This window comes from Plecotus auritus, assembly GCF_963455305.1.
Source record: "Plecotus auritus genome assembly, chromosome: 3".
NCBI classification, from domain to species: Eukaryota; Metazoa; Chordata; class Mammalia; order Chiroptera; family Vespertilionidae; genus Plecotus; species Plecotus auritus.
This window is the reverse complement of record NC_137772.1, coordinates 19,662,017-19,679,607: the sequence shown is the minus strand read 5'-3', so window position 1 is coordinate 19,679,607 and position 17,591 is coordinate 19,662,017. Positions and strand designations below refer to the sequence as shown.

The following is a 17,591-nucleotide window of genomic DNA, read 5'->3' as shown; positions in this document are numbered from 1 at the left end:
AACTTTAGAAAAACATGTAGGAAATGAAATGGTCATATTTGTGATAGATTATTTTTCTAAACCTTATAGTACCATACACTCCAACTGAGTCGAAGGAAAAAGCAACTTATGAATTGTGAGACTCAGAGATACAGTTCTGGCACTTCATTTTTTACAATTTTTATTATTTCATATGGAAGTTCTCATTGCCATCCTTCCCTTGAAAGTTTGGGAAACAGATGGCACCTTCAATCACACAGACTGGAAGCTAATAGACATTTAGAACTCATATGGAATGGTAGTCCACCTTACTTTGTGCATCTCTTTCCGTGAGAATAGAATACTTCCAATTTTGTTTGTTTTCTTTTGGATTTACAGATTGTTCTGCTTTAGACAGTTCACACATGCAGACAGAATGACATATGCACTCCTCAACATAAACATAAATCCACAGAAACCCTAATTACTTCTTGTCTGCAGTTATAGTAAATGTCTCAACATGGTAGAGACTTTGTTATAGGTTGAGGGGGAGGGGAGGACAAGGAAATGCAGGAGCCTGAAAAACAAAGACGTAATAAAAAAAAGATCAAAGCAAAAACAAATCATGAACTTTCTGCCCTGCTAGTAGGTTTTGCATCAGTTTTTACTGTATCTACTCAAGAAAGAGTGCTATAAATAAACTAGAGACCCAGTGCACAAATTTGTGCATGGGTGGGATCTGGCTGGCCAATGGGGGGGGGGGGCGATCAGGGGCTGGGCCAGCCAGGGGGAGGGGCCTCAGGAGGTTGGATGGGGCCAATTGGGGCCCAGATCAGGACAGTTGGCCGCCGCAGTACACATCATAGCAACTGGTTGTTCGAGTCATTCCGGTTGCTCTGTCGTTCTGGTCACTTGGCTTTTATGTATATAGATATTTTATTATCCACTCCCTAACTTGGGTTTCATGTTAGAACATCATATAAACTGACCCTATCAGGTTATGCTTTGGATCATAGAAAAACACAGAAAATATTAGATCAGGAAAGAATCCTAGTGTCAGCCATTAAGCAGGCTGAGCAGCCTCCCTGCCACTGTTTCCCCAAATTAATAAAGCAACAGCTTTCTACTGGTTGTCCCTGTTTAGAGTATGTCATTTGTCCATAGCTAAGATCTTGCCTGGCTTAAGAAATTAACTCAAGTTGGGACATGAAAGAGTTAAAGGCTTTGCCATCTTTTTCTGGAATGCATCAATGTTGTTTCCCAAGCTCTGGAGTTCTCTGGGTGAAATCCAAAACTGCTCCCCTACACAGGAGTGCAAAGAGAGACCCCAAAACAAAGCAGGTTTAATAAGCAAGGGCACTTACATAAAAGACTATAACTACATCCTTCTTTTAATGGAGTACATCCTTCAGTAGCCTCCTGAGAAACGGTACATAAGAGTAAATGTTTTAAGACTGTCCTTACACTTCAGTGACAATTAATCTGTCTGTACACATCAGAGCAATTTGGCCCAGTATAGATTTCTAGGTTGAAAACTGTTTATCCTTAGAAGGTAGAAAATAGGGCTCCATTGTTCTTCCCCAATATTGTTTTTATGAAACCTGAAGCCATTCTAATTCCTGATCCTTTGTATATTCCAATTTCAAGAGAAAATAATTAAACATAAAAGTATCTATGTGTATATAGGTAAACATACATGTGTGTATATATAAATATGTATTTATATTATTAACAAATATGGGATAGTGCTACTTTTTCACAAATTATAGTGTCACTACACTTAATTCCAAGTCAATAAAAGTATTTCTGTAAATCCTTGTTTAGGGATGTTTATTACTCCATTTATATTATAATTTATTTAGTCCGTCTTCTATTTATGGATATTGAGGTTATTTACAGCTTTGTGATATTGGAAACAAATACATGAGAAATATCCTTTTAGCTAAATATTTGTGTAGATTCTCAATTGTTTATTTACTAAGTGTAAGTTGATCAGTAATTGAAAACCAGGAGCTTTTCCCTCATCCTTGAAATGGAAACATTATTTGTTTCATCGACTAGTTTGAGGATTAAATTAAGTAAATCACCTAACACATAGTGGATAAAAATAACTGCTCATTCTCTCTCCACATCCTATCTAATAAAAGGGCAATATGCAAATTAACTGTCACTCCATAAAAAAGATGGCGGTGCCCATAGCCACAAGATGGCGTTGCCCAGTCCTCTCAGCCCCGTTGGAGTCTCCCAGTCCTGGGGGGCGGGGGCGGGCTGCCACTGAGAGCGGACAGTGTGAGTGTTCCGCGCCTGGCCGCGGATGGGCCTCTGGGCCACAGAGAGCCTCTGGTCAGCGGGCGCAGAGAGGCCAGGCCCCACAGAGAGCTACTGGCGCATGGATTCGTGCACAGGACTACTAGTTTATAAATAATCCTTCTCAAAAGCCAAATCACAATCTGAGTTATGCATAATAGGCTTTATTAAAAAACACTGAAAACATCCTGGTAGGAGTGGCTCAGTTGGTTGAGTTTTGTCCTGTGCACCAAAATGTTGCTGGTTCAATTCCTAGTCAGGGCACATACCTGGTTTGTGGGTTTAATCCCAATCTCGATAGATGATAGATATAGATATAGATATAGATATAGATATAGATATAGATATAGATATAGATATAGATATAGATATAGATATAGATATAGATATAGATATAGATTCTAGGGTGAGTATTTGAACTCTGTACATTTTGCTCTTTGCTTCTGTTTTTATTTTTTTTGGATCTGGTTCTGATTTTAATATCAGTAAAATCCCATGGCTACATAGTCAAGATGTGAGTTTAAAAATATTTTTGCACTTTCTAAAATAAAACTAACAAATATTTAAGGAACATATATTGTGTGCCAGTTTATGAGACTCCAAAAATGTATTAGTTTATAGCTATACCTCGTTTTTTAAAATGCAAAATAGCATTATCTAACTTAGTCACCAACTTTATTCGCCACACTTAAGACTGGCCTACTTTTGGCTATTTCCAAAACTGTAGTCTATCCTCAAAAAATGAGTATTTGCTACTCCTGAGTACATTCAAAAGAATGTGATAAGCAGCATGGTTGGGTAGAAAGAACAATGAAAAGAGAATCAGAAGAACTGCTTCAAAATTCAAAGTGTTATTATCAACTATATGACCTAAGGTAAGTCATAATATCACTGAACCCATTTTTTCTTCTATAAAATAGTGATGCAGGTATCTGACCTGCTAACTTTTAAAACTGTTGATAATACATGCTTCATGCAACAAAATACACAAACCCTGGACTGAGCTAGAAACTCAGAGTTGAGTAGGAAGAACATAGCCCCTGACCCTCCCTAGGTGACAGAATCAAAATAAGATTAGGCCTGTGAAAGCATTAAAAAAAATTTTTATGCTCCCAGTAACGAAGGCCACCCCAAAATCATGAGACCATCTAGAACCCAATCTTAAGACTCTTTATTAAGTTCATGATTAATCATGGGAGTAGGCAATACAGCAGCAGCTGCCCAGCCTAAAGGAGAAAGCATCTAAAATTTACTAAGAGCTAAACCTCCCAATTCATTTCAACAGCTTTCAAAATTCCCTTCTAGTTCAGCAATCTGCTCCCTGCCTCCCACCCATTACATCCCTGGTGGGACTCCATGAAAACTCTTATCATGGTCTGAAAGGGCCTGTCTGGAGGATATACCAGAAGGTGTTGCTTTCTTATCAGACCTCAGAGTGATCTGTGGTCTGGTGGGACCTCAAGCATGCACTGCTGGCCCAGGAGCATGTGAAACCCTTCTCTGGGTCAGACTGTAGACTTGTTTACTGCTTACATTCCTGCAGTAAACAAGTTGCATTGTTCTGCATTACTACTCTAAAAGAGGTTACAAAAACTCACATCACTATTAAAAAGGGTAAAAAATCCTGTTTAGCAAGTTAAATACTTGTTAAAAGGTGGACAATGATTTAATTAGCCCAAGATGAACACATATTTTTGTGTTACTATTTAAAGGTGAATATCCATGAAGCTTCAAAAAAAAATTTCTATCACCTTCCCATTAGCAAAAGGCAAATTATAAAACATGTTAAGAAATGCAGGATACTAAATGTTAGAGAGTGGGATAAACCCAAATAAGACTATTATTCTGGAGGACTGAAAAGAGTGGGGAATGCAGGCGAAACAAAGAGGTGACTATGAGATACACCTTGCTAACCTCAAGTTTATTTACCACCTTCAGATCTCTTCTGTCCCAGGAAAATGGAAAGCATAGTCAATGTATCATGAGCAAGACCCACAAGGCATACAGCTATCTTCATTTCCCAGTCTTCCTTGTAGCTGACAAGAGTAGCCCTGTGACTGACTTTCCAACCAATAGAACGTGAGCAGAAGTTATGTGCATCACTTCAGGCCTTGCCCACGGGCATCCTTCAGGCTGTCTGGAAGGAGAATGATCCCTGGGCTCTTCAGCTTCTTGTGCTGAAGAAAGTGGAGCCTTTATTAGTCTGAATGAGTTGCCCAATGGGAGAGGACTACTCTATTCATCTATTTATCCATCCAATACCATCATGAGAATAAGAAAGAAACGTCTACATTTGAGGCTTCACAATATCTTGGGAGTCAGGCTCCTACAAATAATAGACTCCAACAGCCATTTTTTAACATTGAAAAATAGAGCCCTGGCCAGGTGGCTCAGTTATAACATCCTCCCGTACACCAAAAGGTCACTAGTTCAATTTCCAGTCAGGTCAACCTAGGTTGCTAGTTCAATCCCCTTTGGGGCATTATGGAAGGCAACCAATTGATATTTCTCTCTCACATCAATGTTTCTCTCTTCCCCCTTTCTCTTTCTCTAAAACTCAACAAAAACATATTCTCAGGTGAGGATTAAAAAAAAATAGAACTTATGTTTTGGAAATATTTTGAGACATGCAGATGCCATTGAATTTCTTGGGAGGATATAGAATAGTAGTTATTGAATGTGAGTTTCGAGATCAAATAGTCCTGAGTTTGGACTTACCACTAACTAGATGCTGATCAACTTTCTCTAAGTCTCAGTTTTGTTTTGTTATTTTAATATACAATATTAGGAGATTAATAGGATCTATTTCATAGTATTGCTGTTTATCACAGTACCTGTTACATAATAAGTACTCAAGAAAAGTTAGCTATTACTATTTTAAAAAATTAAACGGTAACAGCTATTAGTGCTTTTATGAAGTCATTCTGGCTTTCCTTCCAGAAAAGTGGTATTGAATTTCCATCCCCATCCCTTAGAGTTATTTGTACCCATGTGATATAATTTGTCCAATGACATGTGAGTGGAAATGACATATGTCATTTCCAGGTGGAAGTTTTAAGAGTCAACATGCATTTAAATACTATCTCTTTAAAATAAAATAAAATACTATCTCCTTTTTTTAGCCATAACAATGGCAATGATCCAGGTAGTGTCTACTATCAACTTGGGTCCTAGAGTGAGGAAAACACCAGCTAACCCATGACGTATATGTAACTCCGGCAAGGAATAAATTCTCAGTGTTTTAAGCAACTAGAGCCCTGGCTGGAGTTTTGGGGGGTTACTTATTACTGGCCCCTGCTGGCCTATATAGGAACAAATATTCATATGGTTAAGTTAGTTTTAGAAATGGTTCCACTGTTTTATAGAACCTCTAGTAATAACATATGACAATTGTAGAGTGTTCACAATATTTTAAGAACTGCTACGCACTTTACACATGTTAATTAATCAATTTCCACAATAACCCAATGAGACACCTACAGAATTCTTAACCCCATTTGGTAGGGACAGAAAAGTTCAGTAACTTGTCCAAGGTTACACAGCCAATATGTAGTAGAAACCAGTTTTAAACCAGCCCCTCTGATTCTTGAGGCTGTGCTATTCATCTTGCGTCCAGTACTTCCTGGTGCAGCTCCCACATCCCTGCTGCAGGATCAAGGCTCTCATTTCATCATGTGTCAGAAGCTTTGACTACCAATGGCTGCTCAGAAGAAAGTCCCTCCCTGGGAATCTCCTTCAAACAAAAAGAAATGCCTCAGCCAGCCCTAGCCTATGTGGCTCAGTTGGTTGGTCTTTCTCCATGAACTGAGGCATTGCAGGTTCAATTCCCATTCAGGGCACATGCCCAGGTTGTGGGGTTGATCCCGAATAAGGAACGTGCAGGAGGCAACCAATGGATATTTCACTCTCGCATGGATGTTTCTCTCTCTTCCTCTCTTTCTTCCTCTTCCTCTTTTTTTTTTAAGAAAGGAAAGAAAGAAAAAAATCAATTAAAAAAAATTTTTAAATGCCTCCCCAAGTTAGGCTTCTCCCTGAAGGACTAGCAGAGAATGTTGCACCTGCATTTACATTGCAATTGAAGTTGAACTTGCCTCTTTCCTTCTTTCCTCCCACTGTTCCCCAAAGCATTCCCAATGAACTTCCTTCATGTAAATTTCCACTGAACCAGAACAACAATACTATCTCTATATATTCCTACATGTGTACTGAAACATACAGACAACGAATTAACTCAGTGCACAATTGATGGCCAAATGACTGTCATATACCACATGAGTTCAGAGAAAGTAAAGATCACGGGGCTGTCTGGAGGGAGTTGAAATAATGAAACTTCTCACAAGTTGATGGAGATATAGAATCTTTTACTTTCTCAACTGAACTCGGTACACATCATTTCTCATAAATATCACCTGTAGTTGTTGAGATCCAGAAAAAAAAAAATTTAAGCCCACATATTTTGTATATAACAAATGATAGTTGGTCTTTATTATGACATTTGTTCATGCTTATAAGAAGAAATTGGAAATCGTTTCAAGGTTCCATAACTCATGACTTGGTATTTTTCATCTCTTTCAGGAAGACAGAGGTCTCAAGAGGCTGGAAAGCATGAATCTTTATTGTACCAAATATTACATATCTCGTGTTTTAGTTATACATAAGAATACTGTTAAAAACCGATGACTTAAATTGATTTTGCTTTCTAAAAAATGATGAGTATGACATAAAATTTAAGTCATAACCCATCCACTCTCTCGCACATCTTAACTTGACACATAATTCTAGTAGTAAAATTTAAAGTGAGCCAAATATTATTTCTGATGTATGTCTTTTTACAATTGAGTATTTCTTGCAATTTAAGCTCTATCCTAATATCAGTTGTCTACATTTCCTCAAAAGATAAATATATGTTGTAAAATTTGAAATAAGCAGTTCAAGCCAAAAATAAATATATAAATGTGGTCAAATGATAAAACCCAAAGAACCTAAATGGATATATATAATTTACGATAAGTATTATTACCTAGTCTACCTTGATATGTGCACATCTTACACAGTGTACATTCTACTTACATATACTTGCTATATATTAATGTAGATTAATGGTTAATTTTATATAGAGTTCAGGAGAAATTAGATTATTATATTTTATTCTTTATGGATTATTTTAGGCTGCTCAGGACATTATAAGAAATACCATAAATTGGGTGGCTAAACAACATAAATTTATTTCTCACAGTTCTGAAGGCTGGAAGTTCAAGATTGGGGTGCTAGCATGGTTGGGCTTTAGTGAAAACCCTTTTCCTGACTTAAAGAAGATGACCATCTTCTCCGTGGATCCTCACATGGCAGAAAGAAAGCAAACAAGCTCTGTCTTTTCTAAATAGATCCAAAGACATGGAAGCATAGAACAGACTGACGAGAATTTCATGGGAAGGGAGGAGGGAGGGGCAGGAAGAGATTAACCAAGAACTTATATTCATATATGCATAACCCATGGACATAGACAATAGTGCCATGAAGGCCTGGGGAGGGGGTTGGGAGTGGGATAGAGGGAGTCAATGGGGGGTGGAGGTGGGAAAAGAGAACATCTATAATACTTTCAACAATAAAGATACATTTTAAAAATTAAAAATAAAAGGGCACTAATTCCATCATGAAGGCTCCACCCTCATGACCTAATTACCTCCCAAAGTCCCAGTCTTCAAATATTACATTGGTAATAGTGCTTCAAAACAGAATTGGGGGGAGAGCACAAATATTCAGTCCTTTGAAGATATTTATTCCTATTTTACACCTAACCAAAGAAGTTTTAATTCAGCAATGAAAACTTAATATGTAGTTTATATTGTCTGCAGGATTTTCAAAGAGCTTAAATTAATGTGGAGTTTGCATTTACAAAACAGGTAACAAAGCCCTTTGTAACCATCATTTCAAAATGTAAATAAGAATTATATTCCGTATTGGCCGCTTTAATTTTGTTGCATGCACATTAAATTATGTTAATCCTTCAGTGGGGACACATTTATGCATTCATATTACTACCCATTGAACAATTAATTTATTTTCCAAGGATTATGGACAGGAATAGAAAATATTCAGCCTGTAAATTAGAGGAGCAACTTGAGAGGAACCACTTGGAGAAACCAAAGAAAGAACAGCCAGGAAGAAGAGAAATGTTAAATTATAGACTGTTCTAAAAGAAATACAACCTTTGAAAAAATTGTAAGTTGCCTGAGACAATTCAAACTAATCAAAAACTACCATAATAGTGTTTTTTTACACATGATTAGGTTTAATGCCTAGAAAAGAATTAGCATATCAATTATTTGCAGGTAAACAGTTGCTTTTTCTCCAGGCTGAAGGGTATTAAATTTTGGTTTTCTGAAATAATTTATAAATCTCCCCCCTCAGCAATCTTATTTTATATATAAACTTTGACATATTAAAGCAAAGTTTTCTGCAAACTCCCCTCCCAGGTACAATGCCTCCTATATCTAAATCACACTTCTGTTCATTTGTGGTATCAGTTACTAGATTTCCATCTCATCTTGGTTTATAAAAAGCATATATTATGTCTTTTTATAATGTAAATGCTTCCTCTATCAAAATTAATTTTTCCACTAAAATACTTATGCATAAATATTAAAGTACTTCATTTGAAACAAGGTCTTAAAAAAATCTATTAAATATAACAAAGTACTTTTCTTACTATGTTTCACATCTGATGAATAATTCTTTTATTGAATCCTGGGATTACGCCGGACAAAGTAGTTCAAGTATAATGTGGACTCCTCAGAGGAAGAACATCTCAAAACTTGTCCTTGACTCTCAACCAGGCACATTCACCAACAACAAGCCCTGTGACAGAGTAAGTGAAAGTAAGAATAACAATCATGACTACAGGAGGTATTTTGGTTAAGGGGATACACTAAATAGAAAATTATTTCTGCTTGTTTGTTTTTAAAGTTACAAAATAGTTGCTTCTCAAAATAGTTAATAGTATTAAACATCATTAAATGTTCTCACTGATTACAAATGCTCAAAAAAATGGGAAAACCTCAAATATTTTATTACAGTAAATAAATTAGATAAGGCATTAATCGTCTAGGTATATCTTAGATGTAGAAAAAGTTACTCTGCATAATTATGAAAGAGGATGATGCGGCCTCTGGGTTCAGAACACAGGCTCCATAGCCAGATTCTCTGAGTTCAAATCTTGACTTCACCACTTCCTAGTTGAGTGACCATGAGTCCATTTCTCTAACTCACTGTGCCTCAGGCTCTTCATATAAAAAATGGAGATGATCATAATGATTCCTACCTCTTAGGATTATTATAAGGATTAAGTGTATTAATACATATAAAGCAGTTAGAACAGTACTTAGCACATAGTAATTCCTCAAAAAGCATTAGCTACCCAATTTTGCCAATTAATTTTTTTCACACTGAAGTTGACTTATAAGTTTCCCAAATTGTGTGTCCTAGTTTAGACACTCATGTCATCTATTATGTGTACAGATGTTTTCAAAGCTTCCTACCATTGAAAAAATGTATATAACATCTGGACATCAAAAAAATGAGGTGGCTTTTTTGAAAGCTTGGGGATTGTAAAGAAGGGTGACCTACTTACTTTTGGTCTGCGAATAGCCCAGCCTTTCATACCTGAAGTTTAGAACATAACAAACGCCACACGGTGTCGCACCACGGCTTCTGCGGCTTGTCATTATGTCTTTGACAATGGTACCCAGAAGGAGGCTCCGGGGATAACATGGCTGCCCTCCACGTTTCTCTCTCTCTACCTCCCTCCCTCCCTGCTTTCTACTCTCTCTGAAAAGCAACGGAAAAAGTATCCTCTGGTGAGGATTAACAACAACAAAAAGTGTCAGGCAGGTAGTCTCACCTGACGTGTACACGGAGAAGCATCAACTTCTTCTCTCACATGGCTATTAGTGGTATTCGGTAGTTGTGGGTTGTCAGACTTGGGCCAGGTCTCTTGTCATGTGGATTTTTTACAACATACCAGCTTGCTTCTTCAAAGTTAATAAGAGAGAGAGTGAGTCTACCCACAAGACAGGCACTAGAATCTTACGTAATGTGAGCACATGTACATAATCACACGTATCCCATCACCTTTACCATATTTCACAAGTTAGAAACAAGTCACAGGCCATACCCACACTCAAGGGGAGGAGACTTGGTGTTCTCATGGAATGATTCTAGAATGTGTCCTCCGCATCCCAGAACAAGGCTACCCCATATGAATCAATAAAGCTTTAACCAGAAATTACTCTCCATTTCTTCTCAACACTCCTTTTAGGGGTTTAGCATGTTATTTAAAGTTTCCCAAATCAGATTCCATGTTTGTAAAATGAATCTTCCCATTTTCACCTCATGGGTACATCAAAGAGGGTGATAAGAGGAATAAAAAATGTGATAATATTTTGGAAATTAAAAAAATGACTAAAAAGCCACAGATATTAATTCAGACATTTGAGCCCCCGCAATGGGGAAGAAACTCGCCAGGATGAAGTAGATAAAAAAAATTGGTGAAGGACAAGAATATGCAGAAGTGCCCTATTGGTTTTCCTTATTTTAAAATGAATTCAATTGAAGAGAAAAATCTTAAGATTGGCAAAAAGGATAAAAATCCTATATAATAAAGAGGTAATATGCAAATTGACCATCACACCCTCACAAGATGGCTGCTTGCATCCAGGCCAGCAGGGGTGTTAGTGAGGGATGACCAAATGACTGAACAGCAGGCTGTGTGGGGCAACCAGGCTGGCGGGTGGGGGGGGGGGCATGAGGGGCAACCAGGCTGGCAGGGGGGGGGGGGGCAGTTGGGGGTGGCCAGGCCAGCAGGGGGGGGCAGCTGGGGGCAACCAGGCCAGCAGGGGGGGCAGTAAGAGGCGACCAGGCTGGCAGGGGGGTCAGTTAGGGGCAACCAGGCCAGCAGGAGGAGCAGTAAGAGGCGACCAGGCTGGCGGGGGGGGGTGGCAATTAGGGGTGACCAGGCCAGCAGGGATGGTGCAGTTGGGGGCAACCAGGCCAGCAGGGGGGGGACAGTTGGGGGCAACCAGGCTGGCAGGGGGGGGCGCAGTTAGGGGTGATCAGGCTGGCACACAGAGGCAGTGAGGGGTGATCAGGCTGGCAGGGGGGCCAGTTAGGGGCAACCAGGCAGGCAGGTAGGTGAGCGATTAGGAGCCAGCGGTCCAGGATTGTGAGAGGGATGTCCAACTGACGGTTTAGGCCTGATCCCTGGGCCTAAACCAGCAGTCAGACATCCCCCAAGGGGTCCCAGATTGGATAAGGTCTAGGCTGGGCTGAGGGAACTCCCCCTCCCTTTTATAATTATCTTAGAAATGTGTTTTTTTAATATGATTACTACTAATAAAATTATAAGTGATAAAATATATGTTATGACAATGATGCCGATATGCTTTCAGTGTTTTATTATTCATGGGTTTTTATGCTGCCTGAGGAAAAAATGTTTAATTAAACAATTTTCTAGAACAATTGGGATAATGCAGGTAACACTAAGGATAATTTAAATCTACATACCACTGCATTAAATAGAGATGAGTTCAGCATGGGATTTTGCTATTAACTATTAAACTGCATTACTGCCCAGCCAGAGTGGCTCAGTTGGTTGAGCTTCAGCCCATGAACCATAAGGTCACCAGTTTGATTCCTGGTCAGGGCACATGCCCAGTTGCAGGCTTGATCCCCAGTAGGAAGCATGCAGCCTACTGATGTTTCTCTCTCTCTCCCTCTCCCTTTTATCTTTCTCTCTCCCTTCCTCTCTCTCTAAAAATCAGTTTTTAAAAAACATATTAAACGACATTGCTTTACACTGTCCTTTTATTTCACTGTTCTTTTTCATGTTAAAAATATTAAGTACCATGGGATAAATTTAGCTTGAGTTTGGTTTTAAAACATTATTTGCCAACCTGAGGTAATAACTGCATCCCTTGCATTATTCTATTTTGCTTTACATGCATCAGCTCATTTAGTCCTTACAGCAGCTAAATAAAGGACATGCTACTTAACTGCCATTTTCCAGTTGAGGTAACCATGTACCAAGAGATTAAGGGATCTGCCCAACTTTACACAGCTGGTAAGTGGTAGAGCTTGAATTCAAACCCAGACATCTCATTTCAAAGTCCATGCTCTGAGCCATGACATAGCCGTCTATCTTAATGGGGTTGTGTAAGAATTTATTAATATATGACTTACATTGGGAAGATAAAGATGCTCTCAATATTCAAATGGTTTTGTATTATCAATTTAGTTTCTAATGAATGGGTGGGCCAGGAAACATCTGCGGTAATTTAATTAAGTAAGCCAGAAAAATAATATAAAGTATTATACACTTTATTTGTAGGCATTAAGAAAAGGTTGTTAAAACTGAGCTTCATAAATGGCAGTCCAGAGGGGATTTTATTAAGGAAAAAATAATGACTAAAACTACTTTGCTTTTAGGAAAAGAAGAAAACCCTACCACACATACACACACACACACACACACACACACAAGATAATAATCTACTTAAGAATTTTTAAGATGGAGACAATTTAGAAAGGATCAGAGAAATAGATATCTAGAGCATTAACATTTATAAAATAGCATTTTTTAAAAAATAGCATTTTAATTTACATTTTTAAAAACTGAGTTATTTTATTTGAATTTAACTTAAAGTAAACTTGAAATTTTCTTTAATCTTGTTACGTTGATCCATAATTTCAACAAAAAAATAAACACACAATATCATGGAGGCAATGGCAATGACTGTTCACACAACCTAGAAACACCACAGGTCATTTTACCTTGGGCCATAGTGCATATATTTGTATTCTGCTGCAGTAAGTTACTCTCTTGTTCTTTGATTTCTCAGTCTTCTTATATCAATGAGATTGTTTTGAAAATCTACAATATATTCATTATGAGTTTTAAATACCTTGTAAGAAAGCCACTTTCTATGTGTAAAAATTCTACTCATAACCCCCAAAATGCAAAAAGGAAAGAATAAAGGAAGAAAAGGTGAAAGAAAGAAAGGAATCCAGCATTTTCTAGATCTTATAAAGCCCGTTATCAACTTGACAATAAGTTATCACTTTCAAGCTATTGAGGGTCAACTATGGGGATAATTTGTGAAGCATTGGATAACTACTCAAATGGTGAAACAAGAAATTGATGAGAGTAATTTAAACCATTGTCCCCAAATTGTCCAGTCTCCTCCCTGGATCCCCAATTCCTTTACCACCTACCATGGTCAGTGTACTGTCCTGATATTACTGAGGCGTCTCAGAGCAGTGCAGAATGGGGATCTGGAAGATAATGAAAACCCCCTACCTCTCCCTTTTAAATCACTGCCCTGCTTAATTTGTGATTGCTACTCCCTGTCTAGCCCCCTGTAGCTGCTATCTCCTTTTCATATTCTTTACCCACACCCCTTGGAGATCGTCCCCTACCTCATTACCCAAAATAAAAGCAACACAAAGTTGTTATGTATAAAAACTTTAACTGGCCCTGGCTGGTGTACTCAGGGGTTAGAGCATTGGTCCAAGTACTGAAGGGTTGTGGGTTCAATTCCCAGTCAAGGACACATACCTGGGTTGCAGTACTTGGGTCCCAGGTTCCACCCCCAAGCCCGGTCGGCTGTGGGGCATGGGGCGTGGGCCATGTGTGTGTGCGGGAGGCACCTATTGATGTGTCTCGCGTCAATGTTTCTCTCTCTCTCCACCTCTTTCCCCCTCCCTTTCTTCCACTCTCTAAAAATCAATGGGAAAAAATATACTGGGGTGAGGATTAACAGGAACAACAACAAAATTAATGGAAGAGTTAATGATAAAATACAAATCATTATAATATAGAACAGGAACCACTTTGAATTTTATGTAGGACTTTACTGTTCCAAAAAAATCACTTCCAAGCCTGACAAAAGGAAATCTTTTACTAACAAGTCCATCCTTATTTAGACTTTGCTTCCATTTTGCTAGGAGTCTCCTCTCTTTTTTCCAATTCTAGTGACAACCAAAGAAAAAACAAACATTTTTAAAATGTATTTCTCTCTAAATTATCCAGGATCAAATTTCATAATCAGGCCTCCATCCCCCATCAATTTTTTCATATAGGACAGTGGAGACATCAAAGTATTACGGGCTCACACTCGCATTAAAATTTACTTTCTTTCCTCTTCAAAAATAAATATAGGTTATGTGAATTGTTTTTTCTTTCATTGAGTATAATAATGACTGAGAATTCCAGAGCAAATTTACACACACACACACACACACACACACACACACACAACAGGCGCACACATGTGCAGGAGGTATCCTATAGTGGGAAAATCTTCCTTCTGGAGAAAAAAAAAGCACAGAATTTGGTAAAAGATAGATCTGGGTTCAAGTCTAACTTTGTCACTTGCTGGCTATATGAAGTTGTTCAAACTTCTAATTGAATCCCTTAATCTCAGGTTTAATAACACCTCCCTCACACTACTATTTTGAGAATTATAAGAGACAATGAATTATGCAATTTTCCTACAGGTTTTGAGCAATAAATATTAGTTGTCCCTCCTTTTCTCCTGGAGCAAAACCATAGATGCCTGTGATTTCATCACTAACCTTTTTTCCATGGATCTAGTGCCATTTAATTTGTTAATATCTAAGGAAGCAGCTTTTAGGAGAAAAAGTATTAAATGCATGGCACATTTATTTTATTTATAAGGTGATCTTCCATTCTTCTTTATGTTTTTCTTTCCAAAATATTCCTTTATAAAGCCCATTGAAAAATAGTATCAGAAATTTCTTAGTAATCTTAAACCTGCTTTAGAAAACAATATGCCTCATTTTACAGAAAAATATCAATATTTTTAAAAACCTGAAATTTACAAATATGGGTGCATATAAATTCAAAAAAATTTGTACTGCGTGGTCACCAAACTAGAACCTATTTGTAGTATCCATTTATGCCAAACGACTGAATCCCACCAGCCAAATGTGAATTGAGGCATTCTTTTGAAACATTTACAGAAAGGATGCTGACAACTCATGTCCCCTAAGGCAATGCAGTAAAGTTTAAACGACCTATTGGCTTAGTTCTGGGCTGTGCTTTGCCAAGAGAAGCTGCTGGAGAGGCTGCTTTTATGGATTTTTTAAAGCCTTTATACTTTATCTTAGCCAAAAACTAATCGAAATGTGACGACTGAAGTGGCAAAAAAATTCTGGAAAATTCAGTAAATAAAATACAAACCCTGAAAGGTTTCTAGATGTTTACTATCAAAAATAAAAGAAGTGTAGCTGATGTTAATGTTTTTAACTGGATAAGAAATTATATTTAAAACTTAAAAAGGGGCCCAGTTGGAGTGGCTCAGTAGTTGAGCATTCACCTATGAACCAGGAGGTCATGGTTCAATTCCTGATCAGGGCACATGCCTGGTTTTGGGCTCAATCCCCAGTAGGGGGAGTGCATGAGGCAGCCAATCAATGATTCTCTGTCATCATTGATGTTTCTATCTCTCTTTCCCTCTTCCTTCCTCTCTGAAATCAATAAAAATATGTTTTTTAAAAAACTAAAAAAGGGGACTGATTACATAAATTATAATACATGAACATAAAGAAAAATATTTATAAATATAAATGCTAATAGAGAAATATTATCAAGACATGTTAATGAAAAAAGCAAGTTTAAAACAGTGGGTGTAATACTCTCACATAAACTTGCCAAAGTTAGATAAAGTGAAAGGGAGTATTTTATAAAGCTTAGAATTTACCTTGAACCAATATATACACTGAGTGGCCAGATTATTATGATCTCTGAACACATAATAATCTGGCCACTCAGTGTATATCCTATATAATAAAAAGCTAATATGCAAATTGTCCCCTTGACCAGGAATTTGACCAGCAGGCAAGCCAGCCAACCGCCCATGTCCCCTCCCACTGGCCAAGCTGGCCGGACCACACCCATGCACGAATTTATGCACCAGGCCTCTAATATATATATTCCTTTATAAAGCCCATTGAAAAATATATACATACACACACACACACACACACACACACACTGAGTGGCCAGATTATTATGCATTCAGAGATCATAATAATCTGGCCACTCAGTGTATATACATATATATTTTTTAGAAACTGTTTCTTTTCCATCAACCTTATTTCCGTTCTGTTAAGAATTTGTGGAAGAACAGCTTAGGACCACTCAGTGGCTGTTCCTACCCATTCAGTAGCCTGAGCAGTGGGGGCTGCAGACCAGTCTTCAGTGGCAGGCTGAGCCCTCCGGTCTTCCGTAGGAAACTGCTGAATGGGTACAGCGGGCACCGGCACGCCTTCACACCAGTCTGCGACCTCAGGCTGAGCAGCAGCGAACTCAGGAGCAGGAGCAGTCCCTTCACGCTGAGATTCCTCCTTGGTCACAGCCTTTCCAGCCACGGCCTGCTCTTCCTTTTCAATCTCTTCAGGATCTCTGTAGAAGTAAAGATCAGGCATGACTTCCCACGGGTGTTCACGGGAGATGGTGCCACGCATGCGTAGTACTTTCCGGGCCAGCATCCACTACAACAGACCCACTGAGTGAGGCCCCTTGTTGTTGCAAGGGATGGCGATGTCCACATAGCGCAGAGGAGGGTCTGTGTGACACAGAGCAGCAGTGGGCAGGTAACATAAGACGCCTCTGTGAGCGGCTGGTGGGCAGCCCTGGGGTCAGTAACCACCAGAAGTCTCGGCTCCCAGAAGGCTGCCTGGATCTGGCTGGTGAAGGTTCCAGGAGTGAAGCGGCCGGCAATAGGAGTGGCTCCAGTGGCAGCAGCCAACTTCAGCACAGCTCGCTGGCCAGTGTCCTGGAGGATATGACACTGACATCAGCGGGGTTTTCAATGGCAACAATGGCACGAGCTGCCAGCAGACGCTCCCCCCAGGTTCCCTTCAGATTGATGATGCAGAGGCCCTCACTCTCCCTTTGGCAGATGCACTGTTCCATTTGGAAGTCAAGGTTGGTGCCACCTAAGTGGGTTCCTGCTGCAAGGAATTTGAGGACATCCTCCTCCTCCATTTGCAGGATATCAAGGGCTCTGGACATTGTGAAAAGTTTCCCTTTAAGTTACGTGGGAACCGAGAACAACACCATAATGGAGCCCTCCCTGGGTAGCGCGGAAAGCTTGAACCAATATTTTTAAGTAAAATAAAAATTTATCAGAACTGAACTATAATGGCTATAGATATTGTTACACCATAAATCAGAAGAGACTTCATACTGGAAACCAAGAGTAATGCACAGTTGGATTTCTTTTAACACTATTGGTTCAGTTATT

At 38.7% G+C, this 17,591-nt stretch overlaps 1 pseudogene across 1 annotated transcript; it reads right to left on the bottom strand.

The window, feature by feature from the left end:
- Positions 1-16,473: 16,473 nt before the first annotated feature.
- On the bottom strand, positions 16,474-17,359 carry LOC308244006 (small ribosomal subunit protein uS2-like; annotated as a pseudogene). The gene has a single exon. The product of its transcript is annotated as a small ribosomal subunit protein uS2-like (transcript).
- Positions 17,360-17,591: the final 232 nt, after the last annotated feature.